Source organism: Lethenteron reissneri, chromosome 22, assembly GCF_015708825.2.
Source record: "Lethenteron reissneri isolate LAM-NWPU_2019-01 chromosome 22, ASM1570882v1, whole genome shotgun sequence".
Taxonomy (NCBI): domain Eukaryota; kingdom Metazoa; phylum Chordata; class Hyperoartia; order Petromyzontiformes; family Petromyzontidae; genus Lethenteron; species Lethenteron reissneri.
The window spans coordinates 4883005-4908696 of record NC_083800.1 but is presented as its reverse complement, the minus strand read 5'-3'; the positions used below and the strand labels follow the sequence as shown (position 1 = coordinate 4908696).

General features: G+C 45.4%; 1 protein-coding gene across 1 annotated transcript in view; it reads right to left on the bottom strand.

The window, feature by feature from the left end:
- LOC133345555 (conopressin/neurophysin-like) overlaps nucleotides 1-25692 on the bottom strand; it is a 559395-nt gene that overhangs the window by 227660 nt on the left and 306043 nt on the right. The gene's annotated exons all lie outside the window — the stretch shown is intronic.

Genomic DNA, 25692 nt, shown 5'->3' with positions numbered 1-25692 from the left:
TTTCCAGTGACCGACATTTTTATTTAAAAAATCTACACGTACATAAAGGAATCAATCACTTTGACAATTACTGCAATATTAACTATATTATAAAAATGCAGTACTTTCAGAGGTCCATGAAAAGTGGTAATTGATAGCGTTATAAGTAGCAAGGAAATTAACCAACTATCGATTTCTCCACGTCTTCGCATTGTGAATAATCGCCTCCAGTGGTAGCAAAATGACTTGCTCACGGTAATCACCGATTACACCTTTTATTTGGGATATATTGGTGAGAGTTTTTACTTGATTTAATGTTCAACGTAAGCCACATTCGTGATTACAATCTCAAGGTTGTGAAACATTCAAAATATTAAACCCATTAAAGGTTGTGAACTTGCGTAAATGCTTTAATTGTACAACTGTGCTAAGTTACGATCTTAAAATTCCATAAATCTAGTAATAAGGTAAACAGGATACTTGCAATAGAAGATATGCACAATAGCCAGTGGAAACCATTACAGTGATTCACTTTTCAATAAAGTACAACGCTTCCTAATTTACATTGTATACAAGTGATGATGAATCCCAATGCCTTTTCCCCATACACTAAAGTTTGTTTTAAAATGCAGTTCAAATGTACAGAGGAATTTTAGCTCAGGGCTCAAATAACACCGTCGTTTTACTCAGCACGCTCTTTGCGCATTCATTACGCAGAGGGACATTGCCCATGACAGCATTTTACAAATTAAAAATCAAACGCCGCTTAAAGGATAACATTACCTTCATATCATCTTTACTCACGCATCAAGCCCCCTTTTTTCTTGACACGCACATTTCATCTTGACAGTTGTATTACATTACATGGCAAAAGCATGTCTACAAATAATACCGTTTAAAAATCAAATCAAAGTGTGAATGTTCTTGTTATATCATGACAAAAATAAATTGCTGTTCATGGTGTACAACGTGGCCCTATGATTTTTTTTATTTTACTTTAAAGTATGTTGACCTAAAACGTGTAATTTCCACGAGCCGCTTATGATTATTAAGTGGTACAATAACAATGCCATCATTGAAACATAATTAGATTTATATACTTGAAAGTCTCGATGGTAATTGATTAAAATAACAATGTGTCCACGAGAACACATTGCACACGCAGAGTAAAAAATACGACTTAGATGTTTTCACACTATTTGTTCCTTTCATACGCAACAATGATACATTTCTACGTCACATTCAGAATGTATTCCTCCAAAAAACACACGCAGATATGAAAACGCACGTAACATTACCAATCATTGTAGTCGCTTGCGTATCATAGCCAAACAAACCAATGTTGAGATACTTATTTAAGTCTGGAGCACATGGGAGCGGTGGAGTCATGGTTAGAATGTTTCGATGAGCACGGTTGGCTACGTACGGTGCGAAAGAAGTTCAACATACACACAATATGAACTCGGCAATCTGCGTTCGATTCTCTGCCACGGCTTTCGTCAGTGACGAGTGATATATGAACCGGTCCATGGACTGTCCCCATCCACCCACTCACATTGTCCAGCAAGGTGAAGTATGGGTAAACGACCTCCATGGATTGAAGATTACATTCGTGTTGCCCACAATTAAACATTTTTACAATTCGATATTATAATTCACGACAAGACGATTATCGTGATATTGGTTTTCATAACTTTGTAAATGTATTTTGAATTATCATTGTAGTGTTTTTGTGTTTTTCTGATCTTCCCATATGAATAAAGATTACGAAAAATGTTATTCAACTCAACACAAGTCTGCCATAGGTCTTTCAATCACTGAAACTGTATCATCTACCGTTCTGGAAATGCACGTGGGTTATATAATACGGAACTAAATAAACGACCTATGAGAATAATGCCAACCTCTGAGTCAGCAGTAACTCCGCAATATACTTTCTAGTGCACTAACTTAATTGGTAATACAATGTATTAAAAAAACAAAATTGCGTTCATTATTTTGTTGAAATATTTCCAGAAAATAATCGTTTCTCATTACATTTTTGGAGCACATTTTGTCACACCACAAAGGTATTGAACGAAAAGAGACAATATCATGTATCAAGAATCTGACATCATACTAATAGAGATGCAGGCGTCTCTCCACATTATAAGAAGCAATATTCGCATCCCCTTCGAATGTGCCATATTAATAGTCATTCCACAAACATTTAGTTTGGCCAGATTTTGTTTGTCCTGCGCCCGCCAAAACCTTAACGAGTTATCCGGAAAATGTTATTACAAAAATAGTTGTAGCATTTGCATATCGCTACATTGGATTTCGGCTGCAGGGATTAACCCTTGACATACCCCTCGGCTCAGTGTCAGTGCTGATGAACATACTAAGTCTCTGGCCTGTTTCCTTAATTAAAATATCAGTGAAGATTAGGCCTCGTAGATGCTAATCCCTTGGAAGGGCTTCGGGCTGCACTTAGAGGCTGATCCTCCAAAAAAAGAAATCCCATCTTCATTGAATGTGGCCCAGGAGGACTTAATGAAAGGGTTGAGGGACACACTAATGCCCAGGTGGGTACAGATTAGTCCCTAAACCGCAGGAAGTGCGTGATATCCTCAAAGGGGCCCAAGATAAATGCCGTGCCGCGCCTGAGATGAACGCGGGTAAGTACTCGTGCATATCAAAAAAAAACATCGCAAGGCAACGAGGTGTCACCGCCGGTCAGCATCACCGCGAAAATATTTCGGTGCTCCACCTTCGCGAGACGGAGAGAGACGAAAATGCGGCTGTCATCGCGAGCACGTCGATTTTCTACCGGTTGCCCCATCACGAAAGGTCCTGGGGGGGAGGGAGAGCTGCGATGAGTAACGTGGAAAAGCCAGTGGCGAAGCTAGTGAGACTTTTTGTTTACCCCCCGTTGGAAGAGGAACGTAAATCATGAAGGCGTTCGGCTCATCGACACCTGCATCCAGCACGCCCGATGCACCGGTGCTTTTAGCCGCAGCGGGCCACTCTTGCCAGCCAAGTAACCCGAGTCCTGAGCTGTGGCCTCAAAAACTGCCGTAGGGGCCTTTCAATAGGAAGCTACAGGTCAGGCGATGGGGCTTGTTTTAGCAGCTCCCAGACAGCACGATAGATGTGCGATAATGGGCACGCGGCGAGCGCCACAAGATTTCAAAGCAAAATGTGACTGTAAGGTTCAGACCGCTTGCATGTGACCACAGCCATAAGACAGCTGAGTTTGATGGATGGCTCAGAGGGAACTGGTGACACCACGGGCTGATACCTCAGCTTCCTTTCCCAGGCGGGTGGATAAATGGCTGGAAGGGTTAGACAAACAGACTGTTGCTGAAAGGGGATCTCGGAGTGTCTGTGTGTGTGTGTGTGGGGAGAGAGGAAATGATTTGGCCTGGCTGAGTGGATGAGCTTCCTGCATCTCCCCCCCCCCTCCTCCTCCTCCATTAGCTTGGGTTGCACACCTCAGGGCTTTTGTTCACTCAGGCTGCTACCCCACCGCGGTGTTGGGGGAGGGTTAAAACAAGCGGGAGATAGATGCATACCTGTAAATGGACCACACCTCCAAGCTCAAATTTATTCATAAATAACCTCGGCCGCAATTCTCCTTTGTGAATTTTGTAATTTCTAGCAATTCCCCCCCCCCCCTCCAACTCCTGCACTCACCAAAAAAATTATTAACAATGAAGATTTAGAATTTGCCACGGGGACGCTGCCAAAATAAATGTTTGGGACAATCACCAGCTCTGAGCTATGCATGGCATTTTCTAACAAAATCAAATTCATCAGCTCGATGCATCCATGTGTCTCGGTAGGCATATTAACGAATAAATACAGCAGGTTCGAGAATGTCCTGTTTGTGAACACAATCTCGACCTACTGTTCTGCTGTCAAAAAATGAAATGTGAAATATAAACACTCAGCAGTGTTTGTTGGGTGCTACAATAGAAGCACTTGGAGTTTGACAGCTGACCATCAGGTTAGATTGGGTGCGTACGTGTGTGCGCGCGTGTACGTATACAGGGTTCTCACAAACACGAATGTAAGGTTAAGCAGTAGAACAACTTTGACCGTTTTCTATCTGCTCTCATGTCACGATCCAAAAGAGACACATTACTTGCTTTGCCATTGATCGTGATCATCAATTGTTCAGTGTTTATCACAATATATAAAAGTATGCTGACTTATTAGCATAGACTCCGCTACAGTATCGCCGTGCCAAAAACATATTTCTAGCCCTTCTGAAACATTATAAATCACATCAGTCACTCAGTCACAATGGTATGTATTTGCATAATAAGGGCATTTGTTATTGAAATATAGGGTTATATTCTTATACACGCAAAGATCCCCTACTTTGCTCTATAAACCAATGTTATTCATTCACGCCAGCCCAGCACACACGGAGGTGGTATTGACAGCACCACGCCCTGCCACCTTTGTCTCCCAGCGCAGATGCTTACTTGGGGTGTAACCTTTCACACTCCACTCCCGCCTCTCCCCTTGCAATGCAAGGAATTGTCACAATTCAGGGTCAGCATTCAATTCAAGAATTCATTATTGCTATTGTTACATGTTGGTGAATATAGCAGGCCTTTGGTGACTGGAGAGATCACGTGAACCCATTGCATACAACACATGCGAATAAAAAAAACACATTCGAGTCTCATGCACGTCATTCCATGGACAAATTGTGAGCTAAAAGAATCTCAATTATTTGATGAGCCAATGTACCGTTTTATCCAAAATGTCTGTCCGCACGAGTTTCAAGTTGTATCTGTTTAACCGAGTACGAACTCGGGAGAGCCAGGATAGTCACATTTGTAAGACTGACCATGGTTACACAAATTACAAAAGCAAAACTAATATAATTAAAAAATACAGCTATAACACCAATCGAAAGCGGGACAAAAAACAAAAATACAACTATATCACGCAACAACTCGAAATTATTTCACAAACACAAATCAACGTAAAATCATCGGAGCAGATGTGTGCCCGTGAAAGGCTGCGTAGACCTCGGGGAAGCCCGGCTTATGCGTGGCATTTAATAACTAAGAAATAAACCCAGGTGGCGAGGATCGTGACACAATGTCCGAAACCAACGAGCCACCGCTCCTCACACGCGCGTGTGTGGTGCCAATACCGTCACTTATCTCAGTCAGTTAACCCATAACACCTGGGTCTGTTCACATGACCTCCTGCCAGCAAGCCTTCAATCACACTTCACACGGCCTTAAAGTGCACCTAGCCTGGCACAAGCACTGTGGTGATTTCACCACCATTTAGTGGTGAATGGCAGTTGATGTTGTTGTTACGGTATATATTCCGTATATACAGTGTGGCCATCGCGACATAGGGGCACCACGAAAGCGATACAAAGACTCCCTGAAGAAGTCCCTCACTGCTTGCTGCATCGATCACCGTCAGTGGGCAACACAAGCAGCTGATCGCAACTCCTGGCGGCACACAGTCCACCAGGCCACCTCCTTCTTCGAAGATACCCGCAGGGCCCGTATGGAGGACAAAAGGAGAAGGAGGAAGAACCATGATCCCTCAGCACCCATCCCAGATGAGACCTATACTTGCAGCCGTTGTGGCAGGACCTGCTTGTCTCGCATAGGCCTCTTCAGCCACCAGCGTGCCTGCAGAAGACGTGGATGTCCTTCCTAGATCTTCGTTCGCGAAGCCAAGCCATGATGATGATGAGTGTGTATATGCTATCTCTACCATCCGTGTGTGTACGTTGCCTATTCTGCATACATCTACCACATACAAGGTGTACACTCTGCTTAGGAACGTATATACCCATGGACATCAACGGCTCATTTGTCAATCCACCGCCAGACGCGGGCCTCCCCTTGCGTGCCGCGAGAGGTATTTGACCGTACTTAACCACGATGATTTAAAGCTTTCGTGACTGCAGGGATTCATGTTCTTGGTTCTTTCGGTAAAGTCACGTAGAATGAAAATAATAAAATAATAAAAATAAAACATTATAAAATAATTCTCACGACGTTTCGGCCACAACGCAAGCAGCCGTCCTCAGAAAGACAGCGTCATTCAGACGCTGTTTTTCTGACAGACCGGGTCTTCACCTGAGGACGGCTGCTTGCGTTGTGGCCGAAACGTCGTGATAATTATTTTATTATGTTTTATTTTTATTATTTTATTATTTCCATTCTACGTGACTTTACCGAAAGAACCAAGAAGATTAACCACGATGGTCAGTGCGAGATGAATGTGCAGGTGGGGTGGGGAGGTTGGGTTGATTGCAGAGGAGCAGTGGATTTTGTTGTACTTTCCTCTACTACTAAATTGGGATCGTCGTCTGGGGTGTGACGCGATGGACTGACTGGTGCCATTTCCTAATTTGTTTATTCGTTTGTCATTTATTTTGCTCGGAAGTACTCGGGTCTTCATTTGCTTGGTATGTACGTGTGCGTGTGTGTGCGCGTTGGGCTTTTTCGTGCCGTGCATAGCCAACCGCGTATATGGGATATAAGTTATACGAAATTCATGTACAGCGTTGTGGGGTGCTGTTGGCATGAATGACGCCATATAAAATTAAAGCATTATTATTATTGTACGCCTTTTTGGCGTCCTCTGGTCTAACACCGTTTTGAAACTAGGCTCAATAGAAAGCCGTCTCTGGTGTGGACCAATCAGTTTCAAAGACAATGCACATATTATCAGAGTATGTTTTTTGTTTGCATTCTGACCACAAGTATTGTGATTAATGCAGACATGATTCCTTGCAAAAGGTTTTCAGTTTGGTGTTTTAACATCTCAACACCTGTTTTGTTGCCAGAAAAAATGGGAAAAACCTATTCTCATTATTATTACTGTTACATCTGTATTTTTGCAAGTGTGGTGGTCACCCACCCAGTTAACGTCGAACGAGGGCCCGTTGTCCGTCCAGCAGGTTCTAAGCGCATGCCAACGTTGGCCCAACGTTGCACCTTTACAGATCAAGAGAACCATCCGGGAGATCAACTCTGCTGAGTCGTCCAAGATCTGAGAAGACCGGGACCACTTCGGAGCACGGAATTTGGTCATTGGCGTCGTATAATCGCGTGCACTTCAAACGAGTTCTGCACTTGCGCCAGGCCAGCGACGTGGGGGGACATTCCAGCATGCGTCGAGGCACAGAGCACTTCAGAGTCGTCAGAATGAGCACAAACCGGACACGTAAAATGCAAAGCATGAGCTTTGAGCAGGAATGCCCACCTCGTTTGCAATGACGGTTGCACAAGCCAAAGAGGAAGAGGAGACATAGCATTGCACGCATTGAGGCCTCATGCTGTACTGCGATGGCTTATAAAATAATAATAATAACCCTCCCACAAGGTGTAATATAAGTATATAATGGGGGGAAACCCCAATGCGTTCGTCAATGACACTTCCTTAAAGTGAAAAAATATAATAGGTGATGTTACGGGCAATGGTCTTTTTTCATAGCACGTACATTAGTTCAATGCTAAGTGATTTTTTTTCTATTTTAAGGCACTGTTTTAGATGAATGTGTTTGAGTTTTTTTGTGTGAATTTTGCATATGCACCACTACCAACGAAGCATCGCATGATAATTTGTCACGTAATCGGCTTGGCTATTCTTAATGTTTCTGACTGTGCTTGCATATATTTTTGTCCAGAGAACTCCTACTAAACCACTGCAAACCAAGTTTAATTTAACGTGGTGCCCTTTCAAAAGTGTACGTATAATTTATCGAACGAAGTAAAAATTTCAAACAATAATTTACCTTTTACCTGTTCATTTAATTTATTTCAAATAGGTAGAGTGCTAATCCTCTTTACCATTTGAAATAATATCCTAGAAGCTTATGTGAAAATCATATAATGAATAGCCATCTGCTGTTGGGAAGGGGTGTGCAAAGGGGAGGGAAGAAGTGGCTTTTGAAGCTCAATGATCTTCCCACTGTTTTGTAAAAACTGGTGAGTGGTGAGGGTTAGGTGAGCGGTGATTGTCTGACGAGTGAGTTCTAGATTTGAAGCTTTCGTGACTGCAAGGATTCATACTCTTAGTTCTTTCGGTAAAGTCACGTAGGTAAAAAATGAAATAAAAATAAATAAAAATAAAACAATAAAAATCACGACGTTTCGGAGGCAACACAAGTCTCCGTCATCAGGTGGGACCGTCACAGCCAGATTTGCTGCATCAAGTGGCATCAAGTGGCAAATCTGGCTGTGACGGTCCCACCTGATGACGGAGACTTGTGTTGCCTCCGAAACGTCGTGATTTTTATTGTTTTATTTTTTAATAATTAAAAGTTCATTTTTTACCTACGTGACTTTACCGAAAGAACTAAGAGTATGACGAGTGAGTGTTGAGTGAGTGTCAGGTGCGTGTTATGCCAGCGTCACATCATCCTCTCCATAGGATGTGCTGCCCGACGAGTTGTATATAATCATCGTATATCGATTTCATGAACACTGTGGTCTTAGTTCACAATGCAGGTGTGCAATACGATGATACGTTGTACATTGTTTGGTCTAGTTTTTACCATCTATTTTGTTTCAATTCTCGTTTTATTTTGGTCTGCCAAATTTTTGTACAGATGGGGACGAAGCAGTGACAGTTGGGAGCTTACATAAGGACGGCAACTTTACCTGGCTGCCAAAATGTCTTTGGCTCCGAATATATGTGTTTGCGTATTATTTGCACATGCTTTCCATGAATTGTGAATAAATTGGTTCTCACGTGCACAATTCATGCATGCATCGTGAGGGTAATGACTAATATGCACAAAACACGCGAAAAATATGAGCTGGTCACACTGTTGAACAAACTTTAGATTGAAGTATAAATCATGGCGTAGTGTAATTTACTGGTCGCCCATTGAGTTACGAACCCCGTTGCGATGAAGGCCTTGGAAACAAGTACAAGACAACAAGTGCCAGGGCACAAGGAGTGAAAGGTGTTAGAGAGATGGGAGTGCAAATTGTCGCCGAAAATGTCGACTTTTTGAACGACCTGTGATGCCGTACACAATAATACGAAGTGAAAAGTCCTTAAAATGTTAACGTAAACATGAAACAATACAAAGGGTGATCTTGATTTGAAGCTTTCGTGACTGCAGTAATTCATACTTTCTAGTTCTTTCGGTAAAGTCACGTAGGTAGAAAAAATAATAAAAGAACACGACGTTTCGGTCACAACACAAGGGTCCATCATCAGACGACCGAAACGTTTATTATTTTTTTCTTCTATCTACGCGACTTTACCGAAAGAACCAGAGAGTATGAATACAATGAGTGCTAAAGTAAAAATGCAATTAAATTATCTTTGACACTCGGGTTAAAAGCCGTAAAAAAAATACTTTAACCACTGCTCAACTGTGTATTTTACACACTAGACAGCATGCTTTGTTAACCACACACACAGACAAAACACTCATACATATTTTAATGATCCATTTACAAATCCTAGCACACGAGAAAACACCGCAGTGACAATTACTATTTATTTTACGTGAAACTGATTGATTTCTTTTCTCCCCCACAGCTGATCTGACATTAAACGCTGCATTGAATCTACCGAGGAGGACAAGAGGAGTACAATTGGACATGAAAGGTTTTCATACGGAGCACAATGCAAGACGTCTCTGATTTCCACATTTCGATGACGTGCATGCCCAGGTGCAGCGCAAAGCCATTTCGCGACAATGCTCTCTTCCAGCTTTTAAAGCAATTAGCATCCAAGTTTGGAACACGCCAAAGCCTGGATGAGCGACTCCTCTGAAAAGTCACCCACAGGCAAGAAGACATGAGAAATTGCCCCGGGTCAAAGGTCACCGTAGCGTGCCAAGCACCCCCAAACACGCCGCGATCAAGCTCTCCGACGCGCGCACACACATCCGCGCGTGTTCTTATTGCAAGTGTCTGTTTTAATGTTCACGAAGCGTGGCATGTATGTCGATTTTTTTAATACATATTCCATCAAGGTCCTTTAGATCATCTCATCTCCAAATGCACTCTTTTGGCGATCGGGCTTTTGTTAGCGTGGCACCCAAACTATGGGACGGCTTGCCATTTGAAATCAGGCAATCGGAGTCGGTAGATAGATTCAAGTCTGCTTTGAAAACCCCATCTCTTTGTAAAGTGGCATTCCCTCTTTAGTTTGGTCCGTTGCCCTGGTTCTGTATTTGTTTCCTGCTTTTCACGCATTGCGCATTGGGATCCTAGGATGGAATACGCAATTATAGATTGGAATTATTATTATGTACGTTCAACTTCTTTCGTGCCGTACGTTCCCAACTCTGCTAAGCAATAGCACACAATGAAGAAGGGCCGTTGCCCAAAAGCGATGTAAAGTTACGTATATCATACATTTCCAGGGCAATGTTGACAATTGTGTTGCATTATTGTTTTTTTCGCTAATGCACCACTGCCAAGGCAGTATCACAAGACACGTTTAATACAATACAAGAATCGCTTCATTGATCAAGCAGATATGAACGTATTCTGTGGATAAAATGCACTTTTTCATTTATTTTCAAGCAAAAGTTGTGGGTACGTCTTAGATCCAATAGACGTATGTGTGTGTGCGGGTAGCGGTAGTGTAGTGGTTATGCGCGCTGCGCTACGAACCCAGCGACCCGAGTTCCGATTCCCGCTCACGGCCAACACCAGTGACGATTATTTGAACCGGTCCTGGGCCTCCCCTAGGTCGACTCATCTTCAAATTAGTACCTGGTTTGATGTGTAAATATCCTCACTCGGGAGACAAAGGCGACCGGGCTTAGTGTTGGCCACACCACCCCCTCGTGTGCCATGCCGGCCATTCATAGGTGCTCGCTAAAAGCACTTGCTCCAACAGTCTTTTAAGGCTATATGGGGGATCTTTGTTATATTTTGTGAGTTTATGAACACCGAGCACACGTTTGGGGTGCATCTTACTTAGTGGAGCATCTTATAATCCGCATAATTTGTCCATCCTAATAACCCATTGCACTAGAGAGTCTCAAATGGGTTCATATTTTTTCAGGAGGTTCATCCTCTACTGGGATGTTTGGTCAATATGTGTTATCTCTGCAGGAGGATGGAGAGAGAGAGAGAGCTACAATGACAAGGAGTCTTTCTGAGAAATTGAATGTGGTACAATTACTGCCAACATTTCAAGCTCGCATACAATTTTAATTTCCTTCAAAGCACACTAAAGGGCATTTAATTAAATGCTGCCCAGTGCATTGAAGAAGTGTTTATCACGCAGACAAGTGGATTCCTGCTATCTTAGGATGCTGCTAGCCTTCATAACTTAACATTCAATGTGACTTGCTTCTCTGAAGTTACATTACAGTAGAATGTTTTTAGACATTTTACTACAAGTGTGCAATTGCTTTTTCAATGTGGCAGTGAATGATGAATTACAACTATGAGCACTGCTATTTGATCTGTTAGTCAATTGCCAACAACACTTTACGTGATCTGACAATTTGAAAACCTTAAAGAAAATCTCAAAGTTTTTGTTCTCATCATTTGCATTTGCAGGCATGTACTTTATATTGAAGATTCCATTGAATTCATTACATCAGCAGAGGCATATCATTATGTGGGGTGAGCTTCCCAACACTGTAATAAAGCAAATCATGGCAGAAGAAGAATTTCGGGGTTCCAACCATTTTTTTGAGGCAGGGGTGGTACTTATCGTTCTATCAGTGCTTACTAGTGATGGACAGGGCAATAGCGGCCTTGCAGTGGGATGAAAGGACCCATAATGGGACCGCCGTCATTATAGGGTCACCCAGAACACCCCGTCTGGGGCGGCACACGTCATGGCTTAAACGCAGCTCCCGTGAAGCCACCCTTTGCAAAAACAATGCTGCGTGGGTGATGGGTGAACGCGATCCGTCACACTTCAGGCAAGCGTCGAGTTACCGTAAGAGAGGCAAGCGAGACCCGAAAAACAAACCACACTGCGAAGGCCTACCCACCAATATTCTCATCGTGCCAGCCAACCGGAGTGATATTTTCAGTTCCTAATATTTCCCTGTTGTTGTGAGAAGCTGCATTTACATAGAAGGGCCATTAACACATGTCTGTTAATTTTTTTAAAGATGCGACGGTCATATATGAAAATGAAGGGATATTTCTTCATGTAAACATGGCCCTTTTATGGTTTATGTTTTTCATTCCCAACACATTGCTCTGTGGGCCTTGGTCTTAGAACAACGTCGGCTCATTCCTGGCAAGAACAGAGGTGCAGGTGACATCAATACCCTAGGGTGCCACTGGGATTCAAGTCAGGTGCAGATGTTTGAAAGAAAAAACGTGTTAAAAGGGTGCTTCTTTTTTTAGCGAGGGTACATTACATGCGAGGCAGAAATTACACAGAAATAGAAGAAAGAAGGTGCGACTTTCAGTCTCAGTAACGGACGCTAACATTTCACACGAGTAGTGCACGGGCTGAAACATAAACAGAATGAGCGCATTACTGTTGGCGGTCTCTTATCGATCGTTTTTAAATCCTTTATATTAAGTTCGCTTGCTTGCGTGCTTGCGTGCTTGCTTGCTTGCTTACGACCGTGCAAACCTTTCGGTCATTTTTTAACCCACTTCCCGTGATCCAATCAAGCTGACATTTTGCACACAGACTCGTTGTGCGAGACAATTAATGGTCGTGAAAAAAAATTCCAAAATTTTACACTATTTAGGAAAACAAATTAAATATTTAATTACCAATTGTTTAATACTGGCAGACAATCATCTGACCCATAGGTGGCAGCCATCTCAAGCCAGAGGACGAGAGGACTCTAGCCGCCACGCATATAAAGGATTTAGAGTGAAAAACTTTGTTTTTACGGGTTATACTATTTATAATCGTGCTTCCTTCTTTCATGCGGCGTATGGGTCACAAACTATCAGAGATTTGGTTGCGAAGTTGGTTGAGCCATTGAGTCTCTTTGTCTGAGTTTGTGAACGGCAGATGCCCCCACTCACCCACCGCTTTCACGTTTATCTTTGGAGAAGAGCGAAGTTAAATGGTCCGTGGTTTTGTTGATCGTAGCCACAGTCGCAAACAGGAGAGTTCGATTTCCCAAGTATTGGCGGTACACCGGTGCACGGTATTAAAAAAAGCACGTTTTTTGCAATAATCAATTATTTTCTCACGATCCGCAACCCCGCTCAAAAAATCTTGCGACGTACGTCAACATCAGTTCTCGTGATGGCGAAGCAGTCGGAATACGAATGTCATTTCAAATTTAGATGTTAGACTGTTCTATGAGGACCGGTGTGCTTTGCTGCACTGGGTGTACCGCCAATACGTCCATCATGTTAAAAATCACATCGCTATTGTGCCCCAAGTTGTAAGGAACATTCTTCTACACACCGCACGTACGCGTGTCATCCAAGTTGAAGACAGAGAAGGCCATTTGCACGACACTTGTGCCTTACGGACGAAATAATTGCAATTAAATGAACACTGCCATGCTTTATTGCATGGCTTGTAAGCCCCTCCTCGCCTACACGCTGTAATTACCGACCTGCCATTACATGGGCAGTTAAATTGCATTACTAATTCCATTACGATGCAGCAGCCGCAGCAGAATTAGTGGACGGTAATCCTGCTGCGTGCAGCCGGGACAGTGTTAACCTGGAACAAGAAATCACTATATGCTGAATATGTTTTGTGAAAAATCAGGCAGTGTTCCGTTCCCATATCCTGCATTGAAAGGCAATAATAAAACGTTGATTTATATTATAAAAAAACAACAAAATTCTGCAACATTGAGATGCAAGTATGTGCACCGTTAAACTATGTTTGAGCGCTATGTGATGTTATATAAACATTTTATCGAGTTTTGACGTTATGCATTGTTCAACTTTGTGTACGTGTCATTATCCAAGTAAAAAACATGTTGATAATGTCCAAATACTTCGTCTAAAATTACGGTTCCACTCAAATGTCATCTATATCGAATAGCCTTGGGTAAAATAATCTCATCTTTCTCTATACACAATGTATAATGTGTATCACAATGTATTCACCAGAAAATAAAAGCGCTGTACTTTTTTTTACTTCCTTTTGTATGAAAGTAAATACAATTTATGATGGTGTCTCACCTAAACATTTTACAAATGAAATTGCTTAGAGTATTATATAATTTTTAAAAATATCTTTGATCGAGTTTTTACTTTATAAAAGAAGTACAAAGGCCTTACAGAGGCAGTGTTTTTTTTTTTTATGAAACACTACAAATTTAGAATGGCACTTCACTGAACAAAATACGTATAGTTTATGAATACATCACATGTTACAAATTAATAAAAAAATATATAAACATTTAAAATTCATACTTTTAAAAATTTCACAGTCAATATATATTCTTAAGACATCTATATGTACTCTATATTGCTACCTGCAAGACATCATTTTCATTGCATGGTTGGTGGAAGATATCATTTGATCCTGGTAAATAGATTTATGTATGGGTGTTACACCACATTAATCAATACGACTTACCGAGTGCAAAGAAAACAATACAAATAAGCGATGTATCGGGCCAATGGCTCTTCTTCATAGTAGAGAGATGCGCTATCTGATCTCTGCCATGAAGGCGGTGGCAATAGTCGTAAATGTCACCCGTGTTGAGTGTGTGTTACTTGTGCTTCTGCACCACCACCAATGCAGTATCAAAAACATTTTTGGTGGGTTTTAATTTAAAAAAATGTATCGCATACCATAAACAATGAAGATTTCTTGAAATTCCTTTGCAGGATCAACATGTATAATGAGGTAATTATTTTCAATTTTGGTTAAGCATCTAAAGAACCAACTTTAAGGGTGGTTATTAGAGTAGTCATAATATTAATGCTTGGAAGCTTAGGGTCCCGTGCCCACATTGAGATCTGGTACTGCACCTCTGATCCTGGGTTCAAGCCCTAGGGCAGACAAGCGGATTAAGAAGAAAAAAAAACTCTACCAATCTCCAAGAGATTTTGATGATCTCACATCAGTCAAACACGTGTGTGTTTGCCGCAAGCCATATTCAGCTCACAGAGTTCAAATAGAAACTCACAGAGAACAAATGGTGAAGGTCAAACAAAAAATGCCAAGAGAGTCTTCTGGGCAAGTGTACTCTGGAGTTCAGAGTTGGTGAACATCCATTGATTACGTAAAAGCCCCTTTGACCGGCTGATGTACAACCCAGCCACGATTTGCGTTGCTGGCCTATGCAAAAATATTTAAAACATCAACATTTATTATTATTATTATTCCTTATCATCAATATCCCCCATTGTCAATCCACTGCCTCCACAATCCACCACCGCCTTTCAAGATTCGGCGATAGTCAATTAATTACCAGCCAGGTGGCTCAGTGGCAGAACGAGTGGCTTGCAATCACAAGGTTGCGAGTTCAAATCCTGGTTGGGGGTTGACGTAGCCCATTGCGCCTCTCGTGCTGATAAAATGATTTCCACTTTGCAGGGGATATCAACGCTTGTTTTACTACGGATAAACTTTCCACTGTCATAGGGATGAGCAATTTCCACCAGTGGCTCAGCATTGAAAACAGTAGTGCTCGTTTGAGCAATAAATCACCGTAGTTTTGAAAACAGCAAATATAAATTATTAAATAGAAAACTCCAGTAAATTATCAAACACCGCACAGCAGGTAAGTGGCCAATTGTCGGGATGCTGAGATTAAGTTTAATTACACTCTACTCGTTTAAAGTCTTGGCAAGTAGCCATTAGCATACTTTCCTGATAATTAAGAAGTGAGTCTATTATTGGTCGTGGCCCAGCCTCATTCTCCTTTAGTGAGCAAGAAAGGTTAGAGGGCGAGCGAGAGATTAAGGGGAAGCTATACAAAGCAAACCTTGCTGTTTGCCCGTTTAAATAGTCGTTAGTCAAGCGGTGTTATTACACACATCATTAAATAATTGGACACAGTTTAACGTCTATTCAACATCACGTTTAAATCGTGCGGTATTGATGAAACCAATGAATGTACATATTTATTATTGCAGCGGATTTGCAAATGGATTAATTGCAAAACAAATACAGGGATCAAATGTACATTTCTACCAACTTCCTGCACCTTTGTCAATCCACTTCTGGATGAAGACCTCCCAATGCCGTTTTACTCATGGTGGGGGGGGGGGGTTGTTTGATCATAATTCACCGTGCTGGTCAATGTGGCTCAGTAAGTTGGTGGTGGGGGGGGCAGGAGCAGTTCAGGTAGATCACCCGCTCGCTACTGACGTTATCTGCGGCCGCGAATCGAGCTCGGGTCGCCGGGTTCATGGCGCGTTGCGTCAACCACTGTGCCACAGCTCCACCGCTGCCTAACGATCAGGATTTTAGACGCAAGCACGCGCAGTCTCAGTCACTGTGCTGGTTCACCCGCAATGCTTAGATAACTTGGGACGACTGCATTGTTCTAAGAATTGAAATGCATGCATTGTTTATGGACAACACCAAAGGGAAGTAAGTGCCCCTAGCCACGAGGAACGGTGCAGCTGCTCGCATGCTAGTGCTTCTGTAGGTCCGGGCATTTCTCTTGTTTACATTATGCAGCTCTTGCGAGACTGTGGGTTACTGTGTTTCTTAAACAAGCCATTGGACATGCGATTATGATCGTCTTCATCGCATCGTTTAGTTTTAAATACATGGCCGTTTTTATACGATTCACCATGACGTTGCTGCACACGACAATTATGTACTCGAACCCATTGACATTGTGTCACAATGCGCATCATTAAAACGCACATTTCTTAAAGTTGACATCGCTCTCAGCTGACATTCACAATCCTGTAGCTCATACGGTGGTTTGCACGCTGCCCTCTGAACCCGGTTACCCGAGTTCAATTCCAAGCCACGGCTGACATCAGTGCCGAGCTGAACCGGCTCTGGCTCCCCTTTCGCCAACCTGCACAAACCAGCATGGTGAAGTATGGTCAAGCAACCCCAGCAGTAGATTAACAAAGCGGATTTATATAATTGTTAAAATTTAAATGTACCGAATCATTTTTTAAGGTTTTTTTTTCTCCTTTTTTTCATGGGGCAGAACTGCCCCTGCCACTGGAGTGTTGGCACCACCTCACCAAAAATTAGAGCCACCATTCACCAACTGCTTGTTTCGTTTCCAATAAATTGGCTCAGGGGCAGTGAATCCCACCCACCCCACCCCGCCTCGCCCCGCCCACCCCGCCTCACCCCGCCCACCCCCACCCCGCCTTGCCCCGCCCACCCCGCCTCACCCCGCCCACCCCCACCCCGCCTTGCCCCGCCCACCCCGCCTCGCCCCGCCCACCCCCACCCCGCCTCGCCCCGCCCACCCCGCCTCACCCCGCCCACCCCCACCCCGCCTTGCCCCGCCCACCCCGCCTCACCCCGCCCACCCCCACCCCGCCTTGCCCCGCCCACCCCGCCTCACCCCGCCCACCCCCACCCCGCCTTGCCCCGCCCACCCCGCCTCACCCCGCCCACCCCCACCCCGCCTCGCCCTGCCCACCCCGCCTCACCCCGCCCACCCCCACCCCGCCTCGCCCCGCCCACCCCACCTCACCCCGCCCACCCCCACCCCGCCTCGCCCCGCCCACCCCGCCTCACCCCGCCCACCCCCACCCCGCCTCGCCCCGCCCACCCCGCCTCACCCCGCCCACCCCCACCCCGCCTTGCCCCGCCCACCCCACCTCACCCCGCCCACCCCACCCTGCCTTGCCATGCCCCACCCACCCCGCCTCACCCCGCCCACCCCACCCTGCCTTGCCCCGCCCACCCCACCCCGCCATGCCATGCCCCGCCCACCCCGCCTCACCCCGCCCACCCCCACCCCGCCTTGCCCCGCCCACCCCGCCTCACCCCGCCCACCCCCACCCCGCCTCGCCCCGCCCACCCCGCCTCACCCCGCCCACCCCCACCCCGCCTTGCCCCGCCCACCCCGCCTCACCCCGCCCACCCCACCCTGCCTTGCCATGCCCCGCCCACCCCTGCCTCACCCCGCCCACCCCACCCTGCCTTGCCCCGCCCACCCCACCCCGCCATGCCATGCCCCGCCCACCCCACCTCACCCCGCCCACCCCACCCTGCCTTGCCCCGCCCACCCCGCCTCACCCCGCCCACCCCACCCTGCCTCGCCCCGCCCACCCCACCCTGCCACGCCCCGCCCACCCCACCCTGCCTTGCCCCGCCCACCCCGCCATGCCTTGCTCCACTCAGCCCACATGAAATGCATCGTGATAAAAAGGGTCATGACAACTGAATCCTAGGGGGTAGTGTCTGGAGAAGCCAGTAAGTTGTTACTTCGTCATATTCTCTGGATTATAAGGTGCTACAAAAAGTAAGACTCATACAAACGGGTGTCCGGTGTCGATAAGTTTATGCAAAAATATGGTCACACACCTATCGGACTATCTTCTTTTGTCTGGCTGATGTAGACGCAGAGCAACTACTACGATTTTACGGCGTCAGGAGCAGCGGAGTGTTTTGCTGTGATGTCTCCTCCATATTTGTGGATCAGGTATCCGCGTCGTTATATGTTCTACGGTATGTTCTGGATGACCACAGTAGCATACTGGAGAGTTTGACATTTTTTATTTGGGCATCTGCCATGGTTTGTACGGATGCAGTTTAGGACCAAAAGCAGGCATCTTCTGCGTTGGGTCTTTCACAAGGTGTTGCGTGATTTCAAGCGATGATGAGGGATCTTTGGAAACAATGGTGAGGTCCGGGTTGTAGTCGCGTTGCCAGCGAACAGGATGGAAAGCTGCATGCAGATCTTCGACAGAGATCCAGTCGGTGGGGTCTTTGCCGTCGGCCTGATCTACTGCATAGCCCCACATTGTACGGTGGCTGTTAAAGTCACCAACGTATAGGGCTGGGATTGGTACACTTGGGGAGTGTTGGCTTTGGCCATTTTGAATTAGGGGCTTTGTCCACGTTGGTTATGTGCAGCTCTATCTTGATGCTGGTGGTGCAGGTGGCGTCTTGTTCAGTTGGTTGGAAGGCGTAGAACTCTGTGATGGTGTTCTTCATGTATAAGCCCAAGCCATGTTTCGGGTGGTAGTGGCTCGTCATGAGGTTGTGTCCATGGATGTGGCAGCGACTGGCATGCGGGGCATCCAAGACGAGGGTTTCTTGGAACATCAGGACATCGGTGTTGTGCGTGTTCATTATGTTTGCGAGATACTCGCATTTCGCCCGGGAGAATCCCTCAATGTATAGTTGGAAGATCCTTGTCCCAGGGCTTGTTTGGCACGCCATTGTTTGGCCCAGAAGAGGGCCCTTGGCGTGGCTTGTGTTGTTGCTCTGGAGACCGGGAGATCGATGATCGGTCACCGCATTGATTGGATTCGTCGTGATTTCCCACTTAACAGAGTGGGCCGCGTGAAGGCTGCCATCTTTCACTGCCTACGGACTATAAGACGTAGTACCAAATTATGCTTTTTAAAAACCACATGGAAAAGTGCGTCTTACAATGCAGAGACTACGGTGTATATATGTAGTTTCATATACCTGTGTGTGTGTGTGGATATATATATATGATCTTGTGCGGCGTTTCACAAATTGGACCATTCCTTTCCAGAGCAAATACCAGAGGGTTAAAACAAATTGGTTCTCCTACCCCCTGCTGGCAGAAACAACATCGGCTGCCACAGCAGAACCTGACGCCAACGCGCTTGAAACGTGAAGCACTCGGCCTGACAGTCCATTGAGTTTTTAGCAAAAAAATATATATTCCCCCGCTCTGATTTTGACAGACTAAACGCGTTCGCGGGGTCCTCGGAGGCTTAACCATCCTGATGATGCATACCTATACACCGCCTCCCTGCCCCCGATCATCAATGAACCTCGACAAATGTAGAACAATATGCCGCCTCCTCGTGCTCACAAGAGAACTCTGTGTGCAGCCACGCTCGCATTGACGGGTCCTGACGTTGAGGGAAGTTACACTTCCCCTTTACGCTAAGCGAACCACGGCAGAAACATTGACAGACAGCACTTCAGTAGACGGACAACGAGTAAAAGCCTGGAATGTTGATTTGTACAATACATCCTTGAGCATGCGTGTTTGATGATAACGGAAAAAAACAATGCAGTAATGTATTTTCAAGTGGTTTTCTGTAGCAAAATATTTTGGACATGATGGACATTGGCCAAACATCTAATTGGTGTTCACGAACTAGTTTTAAAATAAAACATCGGCAATTGTAATTCACGTCGTTGGAAAAGTTGCGCATGTTAGATGAAAATATATTTACTAATTAGTTGAATGGAATGAAACACCACATTTAACAATGTATTGGCTATGTATATGTCAGAGTTCCATGAGGTTGGAACCTAGTGGTAATAACCTTTCAATAATTATATTAATTCAACATTAAAATATTATTGCTGCCACTGGGATCGTCTTATAGTATCTGATCATATTCAAGCAGTTCATAAATGCTCTTCCTGGGATGTACAATGGGTGTTTTCTGTCGGTTTTTTTCTTTAAGAGGAAAATGCACAGAGCCGCCTTTGTAATGTGTGAATAGCATGAATTACGTTTGCGCAATATTCAATGTTTTTATATTAACGTTGGCACCTGAGCAGCGCTGTTAACTTGCAGATAATAATTACACCACATTTTATTTTCCCGATTCTCTGCCTAAGTTACAAAAAGAACAGGGACATATCAAGGGAAGAAGAATATCACTCAATATCAACAAAGGAGCACTACATGTAAATGCACCGACTCAAGTGGTGTATTCTTGTTATCATTATGCAACAGAGCATTAAATATCCCGCGAAGACTTGTAGCTTTCCTAGGACAGTTGCCTCAAGAAGACGACGATCCTGGGAAAACCGGGACAGGTGGCCACCCTACCCCTGTTCTAAGAACCTTTGGCCATCTTCTTGGTTCTTTCGGTAAAGTCACGTAGAAGGGAATTAATAGAATAATAAAAATAAAACATAATAAAATAATTCTCACGACGTTTCGGCCACAACGCAAGCAGCCGTCCTCAGGTGACAGCGTCTGAATCATTCAGACGCTGTCTCCCCGACAGACCTGTTCTTCACCTGAGGACGGCTGCTTGCGTTGTGGCCGAAACGTCGTGTAAATAATTTTATTATGTTTTATTCTTATTATTTTATTATTTCCCTTCTACGTGATTTTACCGAAAGAACCAAGAAGATGAATCCCTGCAGTCACGAAAGCTTTAAATCGAAATTTAACCTTTGACCATTCTCCTGCCTTTTGCTTGCCTGCAGCCGAGCTGCAGACTGTGCCCTAAATGATCCACAAAGCTAATTCTAGTCAAATAAGATAATTATTTGATATGATCAGTCATTTAAAAGACAGCATCAAATAGCTGTGCATCAGTTGTGCTTATTAGTTAATTTTCCAAGTGCGGTGGGGCATCCTGGAGTATTTCGATTTAAAGCTTTCGTGACTGCAGGGATTCATCTTCTTGGTTCTTTCGGTAAAGTCACGTAGAAGTGACTTTACGTTACTTTACCGAAAGAACCAAGAGGAAATCTTGGAGTAATTAATCTTCGTTATTTTATTGAGAGGATGCCAAGTCACTGCAGTTCCTCGAACGGTCAACACGGGGCGGAGCTCCGCAAAGAGCGACTGGGGCACAGCGCGTGATCGGCGATTTGGTCGTCTGGGGGTAAGCGCACGGGCACGCCGGCTCTGCCAGGGAAGTGGTCAAATCTCACCGGGGGGCAGACAGACTTTGACTTTTAAACAACTTTTATTGCCGCCAGCAGCAAAAGCACTGGAGGCGATTTCAATATGAAATACACAAAGTCACCAGCAAACAAAATAAAACAAACGTTACAAATCCACGCGCTGTGGCGCTGAAAGCACCGCGCACAATACAAATTAAAGTCACGTGGTGGCGGTGGTGTCATCGCGCACGCCACGGTGACGAGCGAGCGCTTCAGAAGGTGAACACCACGAGGGTGCCGTCCACGCTGGTACAGAGAGGGGCTTTTCCGGCTCCCCAGAGTTCGAAGAAGACGTGCACATCACCGACGTGTGTGTGGTACGCGTGCTCCAGCCGGAGCCGCGCCTTAAGCAGGCCTCTGAACACTGGAAGCACGGGGGCAGATAGAGAAAGAGGCGCGTGAAGAGTCCGTCAATTTGGGAGAGGCCCCGAGAGGCTCACCTCGTTGTTGCCTGGAAGATCGCTGTTCAGCACAGCGCACCACTGGGGTCATTTCACCTGCCAGCGTCAGCTCAGTCCAGGATCACGAATTGACAGCTTCGGCGGGTTCACAGCAAAGGCGCCCATTGAGCGAGAGCAGGCACCGTGCCGCTAACAACGAGGAAAACCGAGGCATATCGCGAAAAGAAATAAGTATAACCCGTAAAAACAAAGTTTTTCACTATAAATCCTTTATATGCGTGGCGGCTGGAGTCCTCTCGTCCTCTGGCTTGAGATGGCTGCCACCTATGGGTCAGATGATCGCATTGCACCATTAAGCAATTGGTAATTAAATATATTTTTGTCCTAAAAAGTGTAAAATTTTGGAAAAGAATTTTCACGAACATTAATTGTCACGCAAAACGAGTCTGTGTGAAAAATGTCAGCTCGATTGGATCACGGGAAGTGGGTTAAAAAACGACTGAAAGATTTGCACGGTCCTAAGCAAGCAAGCAAGCGAACTTAATATAAAGGATTTAAAAAAAAATCTCGCAATGCCAGAAAAGGAGCTGAACGGCATTGAGTGGCGTTGTTAAAATGTGCGATCGATGAAAACAATACCAGGACCTCTGTGTCACGCACCAGGAGGACGTAAAGGTTACCCAGGACGGTTCACCCATAACGGAGGACGATCCTGAGAACGCCATAAACCAGGTGGTGGCAACCCTGGCGCCATCTCCGTTGTTTGATGGCGATCACAGACCCCGGCGTCTCCGTGACGGACCTAATGACCGTCGGGGTTGGAGTGAGTGTGCGCATTCAGCCTGCATGCCGCTCAGATGCATTGCCTTTATCGTCGCTTCTCATTTTCATCTCCCGCAGGAGAAGTTGCCACTGGACCTGAAACCAAAACGCACCGCGGGTCGGTCGGGTGAACGCTCATCAGCTGTGCGTGCGTGTTGTGTCTGGCGGCCCGCACAAAGCGCCCCGCAGGCTTCTAATTACTACTATAATGAGCCAAGAATGTCTGTGTGTCACGCGCGTGACGTCACTACACCCCCTCATTAATATTCATGAGCGGGTGGATTTTTACACTCACGCAGAAGAAGGTCGAGTGGAAATATTTTTTATTGAAAGTTAACCTAATAAATAATTATACGCAGCAACAAAGTGGATTTGGTGTCTTTATGTATTTATTTCTTCGGCACTTGAGACAAAAGGTAAGTCTAATGTATGCGTCTACATTATGGTAAAATAGACATTTCTCAGTGATTTTCCAGATATTGTATCGAATTCCAATTTATTTCAACCCCAGCGACTGAAGGGAATAAAGTATCAGAGCAGTGAATTTGAACAAATTGAAGGTCAGCTATATACAGTGCTACAGTGACATGAAGTGAGGTTTTTATGACATAGTTTTGAGCAAGAATCACTGCCATTAATGCAGTGAAATGCAGTGAAGTGTTCGATGACTTCGTTTTGTGCCAGATTCACTGCCATTAAATTTACACAAAATACTATTCCACTCTGCTCAATTTTTTCGTAAATATTACAACAGCTTCCGTCCTAGAACGGGCAAACAAGCTAGTTCTGACATAGTGGCATGCCTGAACAAAACAACGTTTGCAAGCGTTACTCTTCAGCGGGGCAAATCGCACGACCGCCTCCCCCCCCCACGCCCCATCCGACAAATCAAGCTCGAATACACTCAAGCGTTCGTCCGTTTCGTCGGGCCAGCTCCCGGGACGTTGCACGAAGCCGGGGGTGAGGAACCCAGGTCCCCGCGAGCGGCCCTACTGAGCCTGTAGATGTCGCCACATCCGGCCCGCGGCTGCTCGGGGGCACACTTCGCTCGCTCACGCCGCAGATTAAATGTATCCATCACCGCAAAAAAATATGTATCCGTGCGCAATCGGGCACTAGGTGGTGATATTGTCAATCCGGCAAACAGCGCCGCGTTTCTACTCGTTTGCACGCTCGGGTACAGGCGAGCCGAACTCGTGCTCGTGTTCTTATTTTACCGGGTAGCGTTTAGGTGCGGCAAGGTGCGTGTTAATGTGTCATTGCGTATATTTGAAAGTCGCGTTTGGCACTCGCTAGGAGGAAGACACCACCCCACACCCCTGCACTGGCCGCAATCTCCAGGGCCTCCCACACGCGGCGTTCTGCCAGCACGTTTTCTCCAACATTATGGGCCTCTTGAGGACAGGGCGTACGGCAAGGCAATGTCGTGAGAGGCAGTGGAGTTCTTGTTTGACCCTCCTCGGGGTGCAGCGCTCCGGTGCCAATTGGCCAACGGTGGAGAATTGCGATGCTGTGCAGGCACCGACGCCGATAGCATGAAAAAAAGGTTTAAAAAAAAAACTGTTGTTGCCCATGCACGATGGTGTTGCGTGGTTGGCATGAGCAAAATTTCTCCCACCCACACCGCAGTCCATTTAACCCCCCCCCCACTCTTTACCTGGACCCCCTTTGGGTTTATTGGTCCCCGGTGCAATTGCACCGCCTGTACACTCGATACCTACGCCACTGCCCGTGCAACACCCATCCCCAACCCTCTCCTCAAGTCTCATGTCACAAGAAGACTTATTCAACACGACAGGGAGCGTGGCAAATCAATTTGCCGCGTCGCCGGCGAAGAGTTTGTTGTTGTGCATTAATGTGGTTTGTTCTCTTCTTCGCATCCAAAAAGGGCATGTTGTCATGGTTGCCGTTTGTTGGTTCCGAGGCAAATGATTAGAAACGGAGTTGAGTCATGTCGCCTCTTGCTGGCTTTGTTATTGAATAGGTGAGGGTGACAGGTCCCGCTCGGGACCGGGAGAGGATCTGGATGGGTTATGCATGTGGTAGAACAAATATTGTGCTCCAATTACCATGTGCTTAATGACAGCATGTGTAATCAATGGTCGGTGGAGTAGTGGTAAAGTGGCTCGCGCACGATGCTCTGAATATATCTTGAGTTGTACTTCCAGCCACAGCTAAACATCAGTGGCGAATGAAATTGGTTCTGCCCCCACGGCTTCATCAATCCACACTGACCAAATATGGTCAGCTCAATCCCACGACCAATGCGCCAAGGCAAGGATTTCATCTCGCAAGGGGGAATGAGAAAGCGTTGTGACTTTCAGGAGTTTTTCTGTTTGTTATATAACGGTTAGCACACTGGACTCACAACCCAGAGAGCACCGGTTCGATCTCCCGGCAAAGCAGTTGACACATTGGGTACGTTTCTTAAATCCCCCTGTCCACCCAGTAGTATAATGGGTACACTTCACTTATTTCATCGGTAGTATGAGTTTTATAGAGTCACAAGCGTAGCTACTTCCACCTCTTATAGTTCCAAGACATCTGGCAAGCGTGGAACAGTCGATCAATAGACCCTTTAGAGAGGTTTTATAGAGCTCCCTTTAATAGAGAGGCTCTTCCGCTAGCAGTGGCATAAACAAGAAATCGCGGGGCTGCAGGTTTATCTGTTTACTCCGCAGATCGACACGTGTTGCCGAGGGACATTGCCAACAGTGGAGATTTCAATGCGGTACATCACGGGTGCTGACACGGAGAGGGGGGGAAAAACATTATTTACATAGGTACGAACTAT